Source organism: Phyllobates terribilis, unplaced genomic scaffold (assembly GCF_046119375.1).
Source record: "Phyllobates terribilis strain yellow unplaced genomic scaffold, ASM4611937v1 Scaffold_14__1_contigs__length_39327217, whole genome shotgun sequence".
Taxonomy (NCBI): Eukaryota; Metazoa; Chordata; class Amphibia; order Anura; family Dendrobatidae; genus Phyllobates; species Phyllobates terribilis.
This window is the reverse complement of record NW_027362774.1, coordinates 9,533,411-9,551,463: the sequence shown is the minus strand read 5'-3', so window position 1 is coordinate 9,551,463 and position 18,053 is coordinate 9,533,411. Positions and strand designations below refer to the sequence as shown.

The 18,053-nt window shown below is 43.9% G+C and overlaps 2 long non-coding RNA genes across 2 annotated transcripts in view; one reads left to right on the top strand and one right to left on the bottom strand.

The window, feature by feature from the left end:
• Positions 1-11,748, bottom strand: part of LOC141175740 (uncharacterized) — a 288,283-nt gene extending 276,535 nt beyond the window's left edge. The window contains exon 1 of the long non-coding RNA XR_012253049.1: positions 11,448-11,748. This is a non-coding gene — a long non-coding RNA (uncharacterized lncRNA). The remainder of the gene's footprint in view (positions 1-11,447) is intronic.
• The window catches only part of LOC141175741 (uncharacterized), a 165,686-nt gene that overhangs the window by 2,095 nt on the left and 145,538 nt on the right, over positions 1-18,053 (top strand). The window contains exon 2 of the long non-coding RNA XR_012253051.1: positions 14,287-14,512. This is a non-coding gene — a long non-coding RNA (uncharacterized lncRNA). The remainder of the gene's footprint in view (positions 1-14,286; positions 14,513-18,053) is intronic.

Here is an 18,053-nt window from a genome sequence, read left to right as displayed (position 1 = left end):
AGTACTTATATTCTTGTACATAGGGGCGGTATTATAGTAGTTATATTCTTGTACATAGGGGGCAGTATTATAGTAGTTATATTCTTGTATATAGAAGCAGTATTATAGTAGTTATATTCTTGTACATAGGGAGCAATATTATAGTATTTATATTGTTATACATAGGGGCAGTATTATAGTAGTTGTATTCTTGGACATAGGGGGCAGTATTATAATAGTTATATTCTTGTACATCGGGAGCAGTATTATAGTAGTTATATTCTTGTACATAGGGAGCAGTATTATAGTAGTTATATTCTTGTACATATGCGGCAATATTATAGTAGTTATATTCTTGTACATAGGAGAAGTATTATAGTAGTTATATTCTTGTACATCGGGGCAGTATTATAGTAGTTATATTCTTGTACGTAGGATTAGTATTATAGTAGTTATATTCTTGTATATAGGAGCAGTATTATAGTAGTTATATTCTTGTACATAGCAGCAGTGTTATAGTAATTATATTCTAGTACATAGGGGCAGTATTATAGTAGTTATATTCTTGTACATAGGGTTAGTATTATAGTAGTTATATTCTTGTACATAGGAGCAGTATTATAGTAGTTATATTCTAGTACATAGGAGCAGTATTATAGTAGTTATATTCTTGTACATCGGTGCAGTATTATAGTAGTTATATTCTTGTACGTAGGATCAGTATTATAGTAGTTATATTCTTGTACATAGCAGCAGTATTATAGTAATTATATTCTAGTACATAGGGGCAGTATTATAGTAGTTATATTCTTGTACATAGGGTTAGTATTATAGTAGTTATATTCTTGTACATAGGAGCAGTATTATAGTAGTTATATTCTAGTACATAGGAGCAGTATTATAGTAGTTATATTCTTGTACATCGGTGCAGTATTATAGTAGTTATATTCTTGTACGTAGGATCAGTATTATAGTAGTTATAATCTTGTACATAGGAGCAGTATTATAGTAGTTATATTCTTGTACATAGCAGCAATATTATAGTAATTATATTCTAGTACATAGGGGCAGTATTATAGTACTTATATTCTTGTACATAGGGGCGGTATTATAGTAGTTATATTCTTGTACATAGGGGGCAGTATTATAGTAGTTATATTCTTGTATATAGAAGCAGTATTATAGTAGTTATATTCTTGTACATAGGGGCAGTATTATAGCAGTTATATTCTTCCACTTAAGAGCAGTATTATAATAGTTATATTCTTGTACATAGGGAGCAGTATTGTAGTAGTTTTATTTTTGTACATAGGGGGAAGTACTATCATAGTTATATTCTTGTACATAGGGGCAGTATTATAGTAGTTATATTCCTGTGCATATGAGCAGTATTATAGTAGTTATATTATTGTACATAGGGGGCAGTATTATAGTAGCTATATTCTTATACATAGGAGCACCATTATAGTGGCTATATTCTTGTACATAGGGGCAGTACTATAGTAGTTATATTCTTGTATGTAGGGGGCAGTATTATAGTAGTTATATTCCTGTACATAGGGGGCAGTATTATAGTAGTTATTTTCTTGTACATAGGAGGCAATATTATAGTAGTGTGGTAAGACGACTCGCTCGGCCACTTCCGGAAGTAGACTCATAAACACGGGTTTTCTTTGCAGGATTTATTAACAGCATAAAGCTCTGCACTCAGCAAAATAAACACAGCCTTACTTTGCAAAATAGCAAAACAAAAGATAAACTGTAGCACAGTCCATATATGTGTGTGCGGTTCGCCAACACAGGTTATGTCGAGCCTTCATCTCCCTCCTGAGCTATGACTGTCCAGTCTGGAGACCTTGCCTCTCCAAACACAACACAGAGAAAAAAAACAGGACTGAACATTTAAAGTTGCTCAGCCACACCCTGATGTGGAGGTATGGGGAATGACGTCCCTCCCATCTCTATGTCATTCCCCTAAAACCACGCCCTTTAAGTGAGTTAACCCTCCAGCATATAACATGCTGGCAGAAAGTTTATTGGCTTCAGTTCACACAGGCTAGCAACCTGTGTGACACATACCTCCCCTCTTAAATCATGCCAGTGACTTTGTCACATATTCCCCCTCTGCCCAAAGCCGGGGGTTTGGGCACCTTCCGACACCAGACAGGGAATTCAAGAAAGGGCATCAGCATTCCCATGTAACTTTCCAGGCCTATGCTCTACGTGAAAGTTGAAGTCCTGAAGAGCTAGGAACCATCTAGTTACCCTCGCATTTTTACCCCTCTTTTCCCTCAACCATCTCAACGGGGCATGGTCTGACACCAGACCTAGTAGATAGTATCTTAGTGTATCTACAGCCCACTTTATGGCTAAACACTCCTTTTCTACTATTGCGTAGTTTTTCTCACAGGACGAAAGCTTCTGGCTCAGATAGAGAATGGGATGCTCTTCCACATTTATCTCTTAGAGAGTACGGCTCCTAGACCAACCTCTGAAGCATCGGTCTGGACCACAAACTGTTTCTTGAAGTCTGGTGTGACCAGGACCGTCTCTTTACACAGTGCTGACATCAACAGTTGAAACGCTTTCTCAGTTTCCTCCGTCCACTTCACCATGGTTGATCTGGTGCCTTTTAGGAGATCCGTCAGTGGCGCGGCCATCATGGCAAAATTTGGGATAAACCGCCGGTAATATCCCACTATTCCCAGGAACGCTCTCACTTGCTTCATGGAGAGCGGTTTCGGCCAGCTCTGGATTGCCTCCACTTTATTTACGCTCAGCTTTATTTCGCCTCTTCCAACGACATAGCCCAAGTACTTAGCCTCCCCTTTTCCGACAGCACATTTTTTCGGATTTATAGTAAATCCCACCTTCCTTAGAGCATCCTAAACGCCTTGTAGCTTAGGTAGATGACTAACCCAGTTTGGGCTAAAGACTACAATGTCATCAAGATAGGCTGTGGCATACTTCTTATGTGGAGCTAGGATCCGATCCATAGTCCCCTGGAAGGTGGCTGGGGCCCCCTGTAGTTCGAACAGCATCCGAGTATATTGAAAGCACCCATCAGGTGTCGAGAAAGCAGTCTTCTCCTTGGCCGTCTGGGACATGGGGATCTGCCAGTAGCCCTTCGTCAGGTCAAGAGTGGTGTTGTGCCTTGCCGGTCCAAGCCTCTCGATGAGTTTGTCGACGCGGAGCATCGGGTACGCGTCACACTTGGACACCTCATTCAGCCGGCGGTAGTCATTACAAAACCTTCACTCTCCGTTGGGTTTTGTCACATAAGGACGATTGGGCTCGACCACCCACTCTTTGAATCCTCTATCACCCCGAGGTCTAGCATCCTCTTTACCTCGTCGGAGATCACCTTCCGGCGTGCTTCCGAAATCCGGTATGGCTTCAGATTCACTCTTACATGTGGCTCTGCCAGTACGTCATGCTCTACTACCTGACTATGCCCCGGCAACTCTGAGAACAACTCCCGATTTTTCTGTAGTAGTTCTCGACATTGTTGCTTCTGGGCCTGCGATAGAGTCTCTGCTATAGTGACCTCTTCCACCTTGCCTTCAGGAGCGGCTCCCAGGCAAGGAGTTTCCACCGGTTCCCATCCCGCCACGGCTTGGGCAAGTTCACATGATATACTTGGTGCAGCTTTCTTCGGCCAGGCTGGTGGACTCGGTAGTTCACTTCACTGAGTTTCTCCACCATCTCATACGGGCCTTGCCATTTGGCCAGTAATTTACTTTTGACAGTGGGAATGAGAACCAGAACGCGATCTCCAGGCTGCAACTGTCTCAGCCTTGCCGACCGGTTATACACTTTCGCCTGGGCTTCCTGCGCCTGGAGGAAATGTTCCTTCACGATGGGCATCACTTTCACCATTCTCTCCTGTAACTGGGCGACATGTTCGATGATGCTCCGGTGGGGGGTGACCTTGGCCTTCCAGGTTTCCTTGGCGATATCTAGGAGACCCCTTGGATGCCGGCCATATAGAAGTTCAAACGGAGAGAAGCCAGTGGAGGCTTGGGTAACTTCCCTGACGGAAAACAGTAGAAACGAGAGCAGGTAGTTCCAGTCTCAAAGACCTTGTTGAGCATTGCCTTCAGAGTCTTATTAAAGTGCTCCACCAGACCATTGGTCTGCGGATGGTAAATGGAGGTTCACAGATGGGTAATTCGAAGCACTTTACACAGCTCCTTCATCACCTTGCTCATGAATGGGGTTCCTTTTTCCGTCAGGATTTCCTTCGGCAGGCCAGTCCTGGCAAAGATGTAGACAAGTTCTGGAGCTATGCTCCTACTGGACGAGTTCCTTAAGGGTACCGCTTTGGGGTACCGGGTCGCATAGTCCATGATGACCAAGATATATTGGTGGCCCCGGGCCGATTTAACTAAAGTGCCCACGAGGTCCATGGCAATCCTCTCAAAGGGAACTTCTATCACAGGTAGTGGAACTATGGAAGTGGGAGGTGGGCGCGGTTATCTGGCAGGTGGCGCAGGACCTACAATAGTTTAAGATCTCCCGGTAACATCCTGGCCAATAAAACCTCCTCACTATTCTCTCCTGAGTTTCTTCCACCCCTAGGTGTCCCCCCAGAATATGTGAATGTGCCATATCCAGTACCCTCCGTCGGTATGGTCCCTACACTAACAGCTGTTCCACTGTCTCACCGCCCCTTAGTTTAGCCACCCGATACAGCAACTCCCCCTGAACTGAAAAGTGGGGGAACCTGTTATCGGCCCCCGGCTCTTGGGCAACCCCATTACATACAGTAACCTGGTCAAACACCCCCTTTAAGGTCAGGTCCCGAACTTGAACAGTCCCAAAGTTCTCTCCAGACACATCTAACTCAGGGAGGTCGGCCTCCTCGGACACCGTCTCGCCCTCATCGCTGGCAAGGACGCAAAGTGGGAACTCATCCACTTGAGACTTCGTCGGGGGTTCTTCTCCAGGGACCTGGCTTTTCCCCATGCTACTTAGTCAGGTTGCCTTTCCCCACAAGTCCCAAAATAAATAAAAATCACGGCCCAGTATGACGGGATGCATCAGGTCCTTAACCACCACGACCTCGTGGGAGTGGCACCACAGTCTGTTGCCACTGTCATGGTGGCCACGGGATAGTCCTTGGCGTCGTCAAGGATGCACCGAACACCCACAGTTTTGGAAGGGATCAACTGGTGGGGAATGGTAGCTCTGATTAAGATCATCAGACTCCCAGAGTCCAACAGTCCAAGCACCTTTACTCCATTAACCCCTTTACTACCCAAAGTGGTTTGCACGTTAATGACCAGGCCAATTTTTACAATTCTGACCACTGTCACTTTAAGGCTATGTGCCCACAATGCAGAAATGCTCCGGATTTTTCCTGAGCGTTTCTGCATCTCCCCTGGCAGGAAAAACGCATGCGGATTGTACATGCGTTTTTAATGCAAGGGACATGCGGATGTGAAGCGTTCTTCACATGCATTTCCGCATGCGGGTTGACAAGCACTTTCCAAGTGATTTTAGCATCACTTGGAAAGTGCTTGTCAACTTGGTCACACTATATAAATCCATGCAAACGGCATGGATTTATATAGTGTGACCTAAAGAATGGTTAAAAATAAAAAAATAAATCTATACTTACCTTCTGATGGCCCCCACAGTCTTGCTTCGCTGCGTCCTGGCTGCCGACAGATCGCGGTACACTGAAGGACCTGCCGATGTCAGCATCGCGTGACCCGTCACATGACTAGGACATCAGCGCAGGTCCTTCAGTCTATCGCTAGCAGCCAGCATGGGAGGACGAGCGCACCGGGGGCCGTCAGAAAGTAAATATAACATTTATTTTTTATTTTATTCTTTTTTTCACAGGTTCTATGGTACCTGGGTCCGGAAGAGAGTCTCCTCTCCTCCACACCTGGGTACCATCCGCACATTGGACCACATGGAATGCGCATCTACATATACAGTGATGCGGAATCCATGCGTTCCAATGCAAGTCAATGGCGGCGAAAACGCAGCGCTTCTGCAAAATAATTGGTAGTGCTGCATTTTTTTCCGCAATGATAATCCGCAGCGGAAATTTCCGCAGCATGTGCACAGCACATGCGGATTATCATTGGGGAACATTGCTGCCCTTCTACCATGCATTTTTTAAGCGTTTCTGCAGCGTTTTTGCCGCAGCGGAAACGCTTAAAAAACGCATCGTGTGCACACAGCCTATGAGGTAATTACTCTGGAACACTTCAACGGATCCCCCCTGATTCTGAGATTGTTTTTTCGTGACATATTGTACTTCATGATTGTGGTAAAATTTATTTCATATCACTTGCGTTTATATGTGAAAAAAATGGAAATTTAGCGAAAATTTTGAAAATTTCGCAATTTTCTAAATTTTAATTTTTATGCCCTTAAATCAGAGAGATATGTCACACAAAATAGTTAATAAACAACATTTACCACATGCCTACTTTACATCAGCCCAATTTTGGAACCAATTTTTTTTTTATTAGGGAGCTATAAGGGTTAAAAGTTGACCAGCGACTTCTTATTTTTCCAACAAAATTTAAAAAACATTTTTTTAGGGACAACATCAAATTTGAAGTCACTTTGAGGGGTCTTTATGACAGAAAATACCCAAAATTGACACCATTATAAAAACTGCACCCCTCAAGGTGCTCAAAACCACAAACAAAAAGTTTATTAACCCTTCAGGTGTTTCACAGGATTTTGTGGAATGTGGAAGAAAAAAATTAACATTTAACTTTTTTCACAAAAATGTTACTTTAGACCCATTTGTTTTTATTTTAGCAGGGGTAAAAGGAAAAAATGGACCCCAAAATTTGTTGTGCAATTTCCCCTGAGCACGCAGATGCCCCATATGTGGGTAAAAACCACTGTTTGGGCGCACGGCAGGGTTCGGAAGGGAAGGAGCGCCATTAGACTTTTTGAATGTAAAATTTGCTTGAATAATTAGTGGACGCCATGTTGCGTTTCGGGAGCCCCTGATGTGCCTAAACAGTGGAACCCCCCTATAAGTGACACCATTTTGGAGACTAGACCCCTCAGGGAACTTATATAGATGTGTGGTGAGCACCTTGAACCCCAAGGTGCTTCACAGAAGTTTATTACATTGAGCTGTAAAAATAAAATTTTCACTTTTTTCCCACAAAAATGTTTTTCAGCCCCCAATTTTGCATTTTAATAAGGGTAACAGGATAAATTGCACAATGCAGTTTGTTGTGCAATTTCTCCTGAGTAAGCAGATACCCAATATGTGGGGGAAAACCACTGTTTGGGTGCATGGCAGGGTTCGGAAGGGAAGGAGCGCCATTTGACTTTTTGATTGTAAAATTTGCTTGAATAATTAGCGGATGCCATGTTGCGTTTGGGGAGCCCCTGATGTGCCTAAACAGTGGAAAACCCCCACAAGTGACACCATTTTGGAAACTAGACCCCTCAGGGAACTTATCTAGATGTGTGGCAAGCACCCTGAACCCCAAAGTAAAATAAAAAAATCAAACTTTTTCCGCAAAAATGATGTTTTAGCCCCAATTTTTTTATTTTCACAAGGGTAAGAGGAGAAAATGGACTCCTGAGTGCGCCAATACCCCATATGTGGGGAAAATACAGTGTTTGGGCACACGGCAGAGTTCAGAAGGGAAGGAGCAGTGTGTGACTTTTTTAACCCAAAATTGGCTGGAATTGAGAGCGGACGCCATGTCGCGTTTGGAGAGCCCCTGATGTGCCTAAATAGTGAAAACCCCCCACAAGTGACCCCATTTTGGAAACTACACCCCTCAAGAATTTTATCAAGGGGTATAGTGAACATTTTGAACCCAGAGGTACGACACAGAATTTGATAACATAAGGTCATCATATCGAATAAGTTGTCATTAGTCTTGAGCGCAAGTGCTCTCTACTTGAGCTTGCATTGGGTACTCAGGTATGCACCATGTATCGCGCGTGCTCGAGTGACATGCTCGAGTCCCCGCCCGAATGTTTCACGGTTATTAAACAGCCAAAAAAAACCATGCGTGTTATCGCTCGTGCATGGCAGGCAATCCCCGCAAGGTTTTTTTGACCCCGAAGCATATGGGGCTGAGCCTCGAGCATGTCACTCGAGCACCCGCGATACTCAGTGCATACCCGAGCACCCGATGCAAACTTAAGTAGTGAGCACTTGCGCTCAACACTAGTTGCCATATCATCATCTTTTTTTTTTTTTTTTTACTTTCGAAAAAAATCCCAACCCTAATGCAACCCTAACCCTAACCCTAATACAAACCCAACCCTAGACCAACCCTAACCCCAACGCTAATCCTAGCCCAACCCTAATTCTAATCCCAACCCTAACCCTAGCCCAACCCTAACCCTAGCACAACCCTAACACTAGCACAACCCTAACCCTAGAACAGCCCTAACCGCAGCACAACCCTAATACAATCCCAAACCTAGCCCCAACCTCAACCCTAACCCAACCCTAACCCTAACCCAACCCTAGCCCTAGCCCAATCCTAACCCTAGCTACAACCATAATACAACCACAACCCTAACCCTAGCCCAACCCTAACCCTAGCCTAACCCTAACCATAGCCGAACCCTAACCCTAGCCCAAACCTAATCCTAGCACAATCCTAATACAACCCCAACCCTTGCACAACCCCAACCCTAACCCTAGCCCAACCCTAACCCTAGCCCAACCCTAATCCTAACCCCAGCCCCAACACTAACCCTAGCCCAACCCTAATGCTAACCCCAACCCTAGCCCAACCCTAACACCAACCCTAACTCTAGCCCAACCCTAATCCTAACCCCGACCCCAACACCAACCCTAGCCCAACCCTAACCCAACCCTAACCCTAGCCCAAACCTAACCCTAGCACAACGTTAATACAACCCCAACCCTAACCCTAGCCTAACCCTAACCCTAGCCCAACCCTAATCCTAACCCCAACACTAACCCTAGCCCAACCCTAATGCTAACCTCAACCCCAACCCTAGCCCAACCCTAACCATAACCCTAACTCCAACCCAACCCTAATCCTAACCCCAACCCTAATGCTAACCCCAACCCCAACCCTAGCCCAACCCTAACCCTAGCCCAAACCTAACCCTAACCCTAGCACAACATTAATACAACCCCAACCCTAATACAACCCCAACCCTAACCCTAGCACAACCCTAACCCCAACCCTAGCACAACCCTAACCCTAACCCCAACCCTAGCACAACCCTAACTCTAGCACAACCCTAACCCTAGAGTTTATTATTTACGCCGTTCCTCATGCGGTATAAGTGATTAGACGATTTTATTCTTCGGGTCGGTGCGATTACAGCGATACCAGAATCATATCGGGTCTTTATGATTGACAGCTGTCACTCACTAAAAGACGCATTTTTTTGCAAAATCTAGTTTTTGCATCGCCATATTTTGAGAGCTATAATTTTTCTATATTTTGGCAGACAGAGTCATGTGACGGCTTGTTTTTTGCGGGATGCATTGACGTTTTTATTGGTACAATTTTCAGTCATATGACATTTTTTGATCGCTTTCTATTCCGATTTTTGGGAGGCAGAATAAACAAAAAGCAACAATTCAGGAATTGTTTTTTTTAAATTTTTTTCATGCTGTTCCGCGTGTGGTAAAATTGATAAAGTAGCTTTATTCTTCGGGTCAGTACGTTTACAGCGGTACCATATTTATATCATTTTTCTATGTTTTGGCGCTTTTACACAATAAAAGGTATTTTATAGGAAAAAATATTTTTTTGCATCGCTTTATTCTGAGAGCTATAACTTTTTTCTTTTTCGGCAGATGGAGCTGTATGGCGGCTTGTTTTTTGCGAGACAAGATGACGTTTTCAGCAGTACCATTTTTATTTATATTTGTTTTTTGATCGCATTTTATTCCATTTTTTGTTTGGTGGTATGATGATAAAGCATAGTTTTTTGCTTCTTTTTTTTATTTTTTACAGTGTTCATTAAAGGGGTTAACCAGTGGGACAGTTTTATAGGTCAGGTCGTTCCGGACGCGGCGATACCAAATATGTACTTTTATTGTTGTTTTTTTTTTTTCAGAATAATATTTATTGATGGGTACATTATATTTTTATTTTTGGTGGATTTTTTTTAAATTTTTTTTTCATTTATTAACACTTTTTTTTACTTTTATACTTTGTCCCGCTATTGGACTTTCACTTTTTCACTTTTCTTTAAATCTGATCGCCTGTATAGCATAGAGATGGAGCACCATCCCTGTGCTATACAGTCTGTCAGCACTGCAAATGCGGAAGACACTTTGGTCATGCACTGTGCATGATCAAAGTATCTTCCTGCTGTCTGGTGACCCGAATGTTGTCATGACAACATCCGGGTCACCATGACACCCACAGAACCCGGCCTCAGACAGTGTGGGACAGCGGGGAAGAGGTGAGTATCAGTGCTTACCTCCGCAATGCTGCGATCGACTTTGATCGCAGCATTGCGGGGGTTAATGTGCCGGACGCGGTGCGGGACCGCTCCCAGCACATAGCACTGGGTGTCAGATGTCACAATTAGCTCACACACAGCGGCGAGTGCGCCCGCACAGCTTGTGTGCGGGCAAAATCAACATGGCGTACTAATACATATCAGGCTCTTAAGTCCCAGGGCGCAGATACGTATTAGTACGCCCTGGGCTTTAAAGGAGTTAATGGATATGGCACATTCCTGCGGCCCCTCGCTGGGTCGACAGTCTGCACTGCTGGATAAGCATAATAGGAACCCCGTCTTCCTAGGCTGCAGTCCATGGGTTCAGGGGACATATGACACCGGGCGGTTACGTGTCCAGGGTTGTGACACCGCCAACAGACTATATCATTAACAACAGTCCTTGTGGTACCTTCAGTGGGAGTGGGACGCCCCCCAGTGGTGGCTCTAGACCCCTTCCATGGTGAACCCGCCAACTTTTGGGTATCCCAGTACGGAGAAGTGACTATATCCGGTTTCCCAAGGGATTTCTCCACCACCTGGTACCTTTCTACCAGGCTGATGAAGTCATCTGCGTTCTGGGGATCGCCCTGGGCAATCCAAGTCTGTATCAACTTGGGAAGGGAGTGCACAAATCTATCAATCACCAACCGCTCGACCATCTTGGCTGGAGTGGAGGACTCTGGCTGATACCACTTCTGAACGAGATGCAGTAGGTCAAACATCTGCGAGCGAGGGGGTTTGTCGCTGGCTTATGCCCAGTGATGGACTCGTTGGGATCTCGCTGCTATATTCACTCCCAGGCGTGCTAAGATCTCTGTCTTTAGCTTGGTGTATTTCATGGCATCCTGCAGTGCCAAGTCTTAATATGCCTTTTGGGGTTCACCCGACAAATATGGCGCCAGAACATCTGCCCACTGTTCTGGTGTAAGTTTCTCCCTATCAGCCACCCTCTCAAAGACAGTCAGAAATGCTTCTACATCATTCCCGGGGGTCATTGTCTGCATGGCCCATCTTACCACCTTCCTGACGTGGGAGTCATCAGTCGGTCCTGGGGGTGGGGCAGCTGCCCTGCCCTGGATGACGTCCGCCAGAAGCTGAATCTGCTACTGCTGCTCCTGCTGGTGCTGCGCCTTTTGCTGCAACTGGATCTGTTGCTGCAACAATTTGGTCGTCTCCTGGTGCTGCTGCTGCATGCATGCTCTGCTGGCTCTGCAGGTGCTGTTGCTGGTACTGTGCCTGCTGTTGCTGTAGCTGCTGCTGGTGCTGCGTTTGTTGCAGCTGCTGTGCCTGCAACAGATGTTTAAGCAGGTCCTCCATGCTGTCGGATTTCTCTGGTTGGTTGGTTGTTCCTGGAATCTTGCCAGCACTCTCACACCAACTGTAGTAGGACGACTCGCTCGGCCACTTCCGGAAGTAGATTCAGGAACCTGGGTTATCTTTGCAGGCTTTATTAACAGCATAAAGCTCTGCACTCCAGCAAAATAAACACAGCCTTACTTAGCAAAACAACAAAACAAAAGATAAACTGTAGCACAGTCCATATACAGTACAGACCAAAAGTTTGGACACACCTTCTCATTTAAAGATTTTTCTGTATTTTCATGACTATGAAAATTGTACATTCACACTGAAGGCATCAAAACTATGAATTAACACATGTGGAATTATATACTTAACCAAAAAGTGTAAAACAACTGAAAATATATCTTATATTCTAGGTTCTTCAAAGTAGCCACTTTTTGCTTTGATGACTGCTTTGCACACTCTTGGCATTCTCTTGATGAGCTTCAAGAGGTAGTCACCGGAAATGGTCTTCCATGAAATGTTTATAATTATACTTCAGTAAGCATAGAAACATCTGATTAAAAGATAAAAAAAAACACCGAAACAGCAAAATGTGAAAGCCAAAATGTGTGTCGTTCTAAAAACTTTTGGCCCTGACTGTATATATACTTTAATTCTTTAGGTTTTCTGAACAAAAGTCTGTAACATTATCACTTAAATTGACCAGCATAAAGCAGCACTGAATTCTCAAAACCTCCCAAATTGCAGACTTAAAAAATCCTAAGTCACAAATAGGCAGATGCTGGTATAGTTGTACACTAGTGCCAAGTTTGGTGCTTCAAAAATAAAGTGACTAATGGATACATAAAATATGAACAAAACATCATTTACCAGATAATAAAACATCTCCGACTTTTGGTTAGGTCGGTCTTTCTCCTCCTATTGTATGCCACAGGTTGACTATTGAACTGATAAGTCTCCCTGGTCTCCTTGGTCCATCTTGACTCCCCTTCTCCCTTATACTTTTCTATCTTTCAGTTTGCATTTATACTTCTATATATAGTTTCAAATGTGTGAGAGTTTTGTTATTGACGCTCTTTATGTATCTTAGTTTTGTGTTTGTTAAATAACCCGTTTTATGGTTTTGAACTTTCTTTTCTCTTGATTCCGAATTATTGTTTGTTCACGATTTTCCTTTATGAAAAAACAATAAAACTTTTGAATTAGAAAAAATATGAACAAAAAAATGTATTAAATAAGTAGATAATTGGTGACATTTGTGACTATGTTGAAGGAATAAAGTGGAATCTTTATGGGTGAAGGAGGAATGAGAGGATGATGGCATCCACCAGAAAGATAATTTGCCTGACAATTACGGTATATCTATGTTACGATACTGGCGTAGTACTGCTGGAAACCAGTGGCCGAAGGAGCACGAGCAGGAACAGCAAGCAGTTATAGATGTACTTGGATATAACAAAGGAGTTGTAGGGAACAATCCGTAGATGAATGAGAACAGTCTGGGAAAGAATGTTCAGGATCTGAACTGGAATTAAGCTAACAGCTAGACACAATAGTCAAGCAATGAGTGAGAAATCCATGTGGCTTTAAGTAGGCCCAAACAGGAAACAAGATGGATCCGACAGGTTCAGAGTCTGTCATCTTAGTAAAGGGCAATTGTGGAACACAACAGCAGCCTCCAGTGGTAAAGAGTAGGATTGCAGCATAATTATTAAAGGTGAACAATAGCAGCCATTAGTGGTCAAACTGTAGAAAGACAACAGGAATTCTGACACCCTATTGCCAGTTTAGCCTTACTAAATAAACCAAAATTTATAATTGAAAACCCTGGTTTTTTTTGTTACTGTAGACAAGTTCGTAACCACTCAGAGCAGCGCCCATTAAATATGATGCCATGCCCCCATTAGTTTTAAGCACGCCTCAATCCTACCAAGCTCTGCCCACTACATATAATAATTGTGGCAATGGTTAAATGTAATGCTGTGATGAGATTATCCTAAGAGTAAGAGGTGGATCATCATGAAGGAGGTGGAGGGGGAGTATACCATGTTTCAAATAAAAAAAAATTTTTTTTCAAAAACTATGCAAGTTTCATTCACAAGTCCTCCCACACGGCTTAGCAATGATTCAAAGCCTTCAGTGTGATTTCATCTGTGCAGACTCTAATCCACTTACTTAATGAAATACATAATTAACATATTATAATTGCAGTAAAGATGGTTTTGACAGGAATCATTTCCCGTATCTAATACCATGGTAATTTAATCTGTTTCCCACTCCCTAACACGACCCTTCGTGATTAAGTTTCATAAGATTTTTTTCCCCTTCTTGATTGATTGATTCATTTGACGTGTTCAGGCTCTGCAAGAAGTTGTCAGTTTGTGCAGAGCTTTGCAATGTTGTGGCAGATGGTATCAGGAAGTAAGACTCCCTGTGTGGTCCCGCTTTCTAATTTTTTTTTTTTTCGGGGGTGGGTTGTGGTTGTTTCTAAATGCCCGGATAATCCAAATACAGTCAGGCTGATCTACTGCATTGTTTCACATTTTATAGGCTGTCCGTGGACTATGAAGATTATTATTATTGAACTTGGAAAAAACGGGACATAGAAAAAGGAAGCCTTTATGCTGACAATCACTCCAGTAATAAAAGCCACACGCATATACTATTACTTAATATCAGCGCTGGGATGTGGTTCTTGCATTATGTTGCTTTCTTTTCTGGTGGAATTTAATCATTTCTAACAAGTTCTGAAGATTGGAAACATTTGGAAAAAGTGGTGAGTAGAAAAAATTAACAGTATCTGTTGTCAAAAGAAAAATTCAGTTTTCCAAAGTGTTCAACAACTCAAAATTGCAGTCATCCCAAAGTATCTGAAGATTCCCTTTTGTGCTGATTTTTGCCACGCTTACTACATTTCTTTTGCATTAAAAACTGAATGTGACAATTTGATTTCTCCAATGGACATTGCTGTAAAGTAAATGAAGAGTAGAGATGAGCAAAAAGACTAGCAGGACTCTGGTCCAGCGGTCAGGTTGGTAGTCCTTAGCCGCCATTCCAGAGCCTGGCTTATCTCCTCCTGCCTGCCAGCATCCCCAGCACATAGAAAAACTGTGGTTAAATGGCATGAAATAGTACAGCGATATTCTCCCATAAAGGCATTGGCAAGACAAAAGTAGTAATACATCTCCAGACTCTGTGGACGTGGCTTTACCATGCACAGTTCACCCCATTCATCATATCAGTAACTTGAGTAGAAATCATTGGCTGCAGTAAAGTGTAATTTCCATCAAGAGTTAAGAAAAGTGAGAACCAAATATTTCAGGCGGCTCTATGCACTGCGAATCGGTTATTACCCAACCTAAATTCCAACTTCAAACGGAAGATCAAGGCTTGGATTTTAGCCCAGTTGTGAGGTTGTAAGGAAAAGACAAAGAAAATAGAAAAAAAAAAACTGCGGATTTTAGCATGACTCATTGTAAATACATTAATGGAACAGGAACAATCGTGGTATAACTGTTCATAAACAATGAGGATCATTCATGAAATGCAAAATGTGCGCAACTGAAATACTTGTGTGTGCAAATGTGCCAGACTCTGTGCTGCTAATTGGAGAAGCATATTTCAACATAGAAAGTGCAAAAGCATCAGACGACTGTACCCTCCACCAAAAGTCACAATGGGGGACCCACAAAGAGAGCATAGACTGCATGCAAAGTTATGCCTTACTCTGGACCAATCATAGGAGACGTGAAGTATGTTCGTTAGTACTGCTCGCCTATACCGTTTACTCCCTCCCACTCCTATAGTCAGGACTGCTGCTCTATATAGATATTTGCTTCTGATATATATGGCATTGTTACACGCACGCCGCTAGGTTCAGATAGAGGCGAGACGGGTTTCATGAATTCTTTGGAATCTCGCGCATTTTTCCGGCGGCTCTCCCCGGCTGTCTGCAGAGGGCCTAAAAATTGCAAAAATCTATGGGAATAGTGCAAAAATAACATGGGAACAGCATGGGGAAGACCCTTGGAAGCATTTCTGACTCCCAGGTCACTTCTGTAAATAACGTTGTCAGAGGTATTATGTCACTTTTACGGACTCACAATAAAACATCCAAAAACAAAACCAAAATGGATTTTCCTGGGAAATATGTTAATGACAATCCTTTCCAGAGTAATGACTTGTATATAAGGCAAAATAAATAACCAGAAACAAAAATGCTCCTCCACACCTTGGACTATGTTTACACGTACCGTTTTTGATGCGTTTTTGCACTTTTGCATAGCTTTCAACCAAGACAAATGCATTCACTGGGAAATGTAATTTTAACATTTTACAACCTTATCTGGCCATGTGGTTTGTGATACATCATCAGACACATCCTGTTTCATTTATGATTGAGGGACTCTGAAAGTCACAAAGCCTATTTTTATAGGGCCATCAGGCGGTCCTTACTATTCTTAAAGGGCAAGCAGTCAGCCCTCGCTATTGTTAGAGAGCCATCAGCCGGATATGCTTTGTTGTTCCCATTATTAATGAGTGGGTCTCCTACAGTGGTAATGCCCATGCTGTGACTGCAAGGGCTGCCAAAATTTAGGAAAAACCCTACTAAGAATTTAAAGACACATAGAGCTGGGCCACAGTAGCGACATGTTTCCATTAGATAGGAAAGGGTCTGCTATACAGTTATAGGGTATGCAGTGAGTGCAACGGCTGCCAAAATTTAGGAAAAACCCTAGTAACAATTTAAAGACACATAGAGCTGGGCCACAATATCGACATATTTCCATTAGAAAGGTAAGGGTCTCCCATACTGTTTGCATATGCAGTGACTGCAATGGCTGTCAAAAATTTGGAGACACTCCAATGCCCCTTGCAAGAGACGTAGAGGTCAGACAGTCTCCTGAAAACAATGTTCCCATTATTAGGAAGTGGGTCTCTGTAAAGATCTGAGGTTGTGGGCTTAAAGTAATCACCTAGGCAAGTTAACGATGCAACAATATTTTATTAATCACAGCCATGGTAATAAAGCAATTCCTGGTAAATGGCCAAAATACAGTTCTCTCAGTGCTCAGTTTCCAATCTGGGCTCAGTAGTTCCACTGGCTTTGTATAAAGCCATACTCACTGTCTCCCAACTTTTGGTTGGCCTACAGATTTCGTATCTCCAACCAGTATAGTCTGTAACCACAGTCCACGATCCTCTAGATGGCAGATAAAACAATGAAAGCACAAGTATCCAGCAGCAACAGTCCTTTTAAGAAAGTTTAAATCCAAACGACATAATCCATAATGGTAACATGTTTATCCATCCATCCTTCCAAGTCCACGGTCTCCATCCTCTTCCTCCAATGTCCTTCCACACAACTCCTCACTAAAGCAGGAGTCTGTTTTCCTCCCTGGGGTCAGCCCCCTCCAAAGGTCAGAAGTGATGACATCCTCCCCCTTAAGCATTTACTTTAATATGAGACTGCATGTAAGATGTTACGGATCCGGGTGGTGGAACCTCTGTGCTGAGATGCAAGGAGGGACCAGAGGGGCGTAACTAAGTGCCAACTCGGACCGACCCTGGCCACACGGCGGCTTAGTCGACTCCGTGAACCAGCGAGGGACCGGGCAGGTGGACCAGGTGCCACTCTGGGACCGACCTTGCAGATGAGCATGGCAGGTAGCCTGATGAGTGATCCGGGTAGGCAAGTAGGTGGGCACGGCAGGTAGCCAGACAGGTGATCCGGGTAGGCAAGCAGGCGGGCACTGCAGGTAGCCAGACAGGTGATCCGGGTAGGCAAGCAGGCAGGCACAGCAGGTAACCTAACAGGTGGTCTGGGTAGGCAAGCCGGTGGGCACGGCAGGGAGACTGGCTGGCGGGCACGGCTGATAGACAGGCAGGCGGGCGCTGCTGATAGACAGGCAGGTGGGCACAGTTGATAGACAGGCTGGCGGGCACTGGAACCTGACGGCTGAGGAGAGAGTTAGCACACAAAGAACAACCTTGCACAGGCACCTCCATTTTGGAGGTGGTGCTTTAAATAGGAGTGGTCCTCCGGCCATTGGCCGGGGACTCTTTAGGACGGCGCGCACAGCACCTTTAAGAGGGAGGGAGCGCGCGCCGTAAGCACAGTGCCCGGGAGGCTGCACGTGGTGCGCGCAACAGCAGCAGCGGAGCTGGAAGACGCCGGACCAGGACTGCGGTGGTGAGGGGAACGGCGTCTCTGCCCGGCAGGAGGCAGAGACCCCTACATAAGACCTCCTGTGGTGACGGCTCCACTGTGTCCACTCTTTCCATCTACATAAGTGGTCCATTGGCTGAAAAAACAA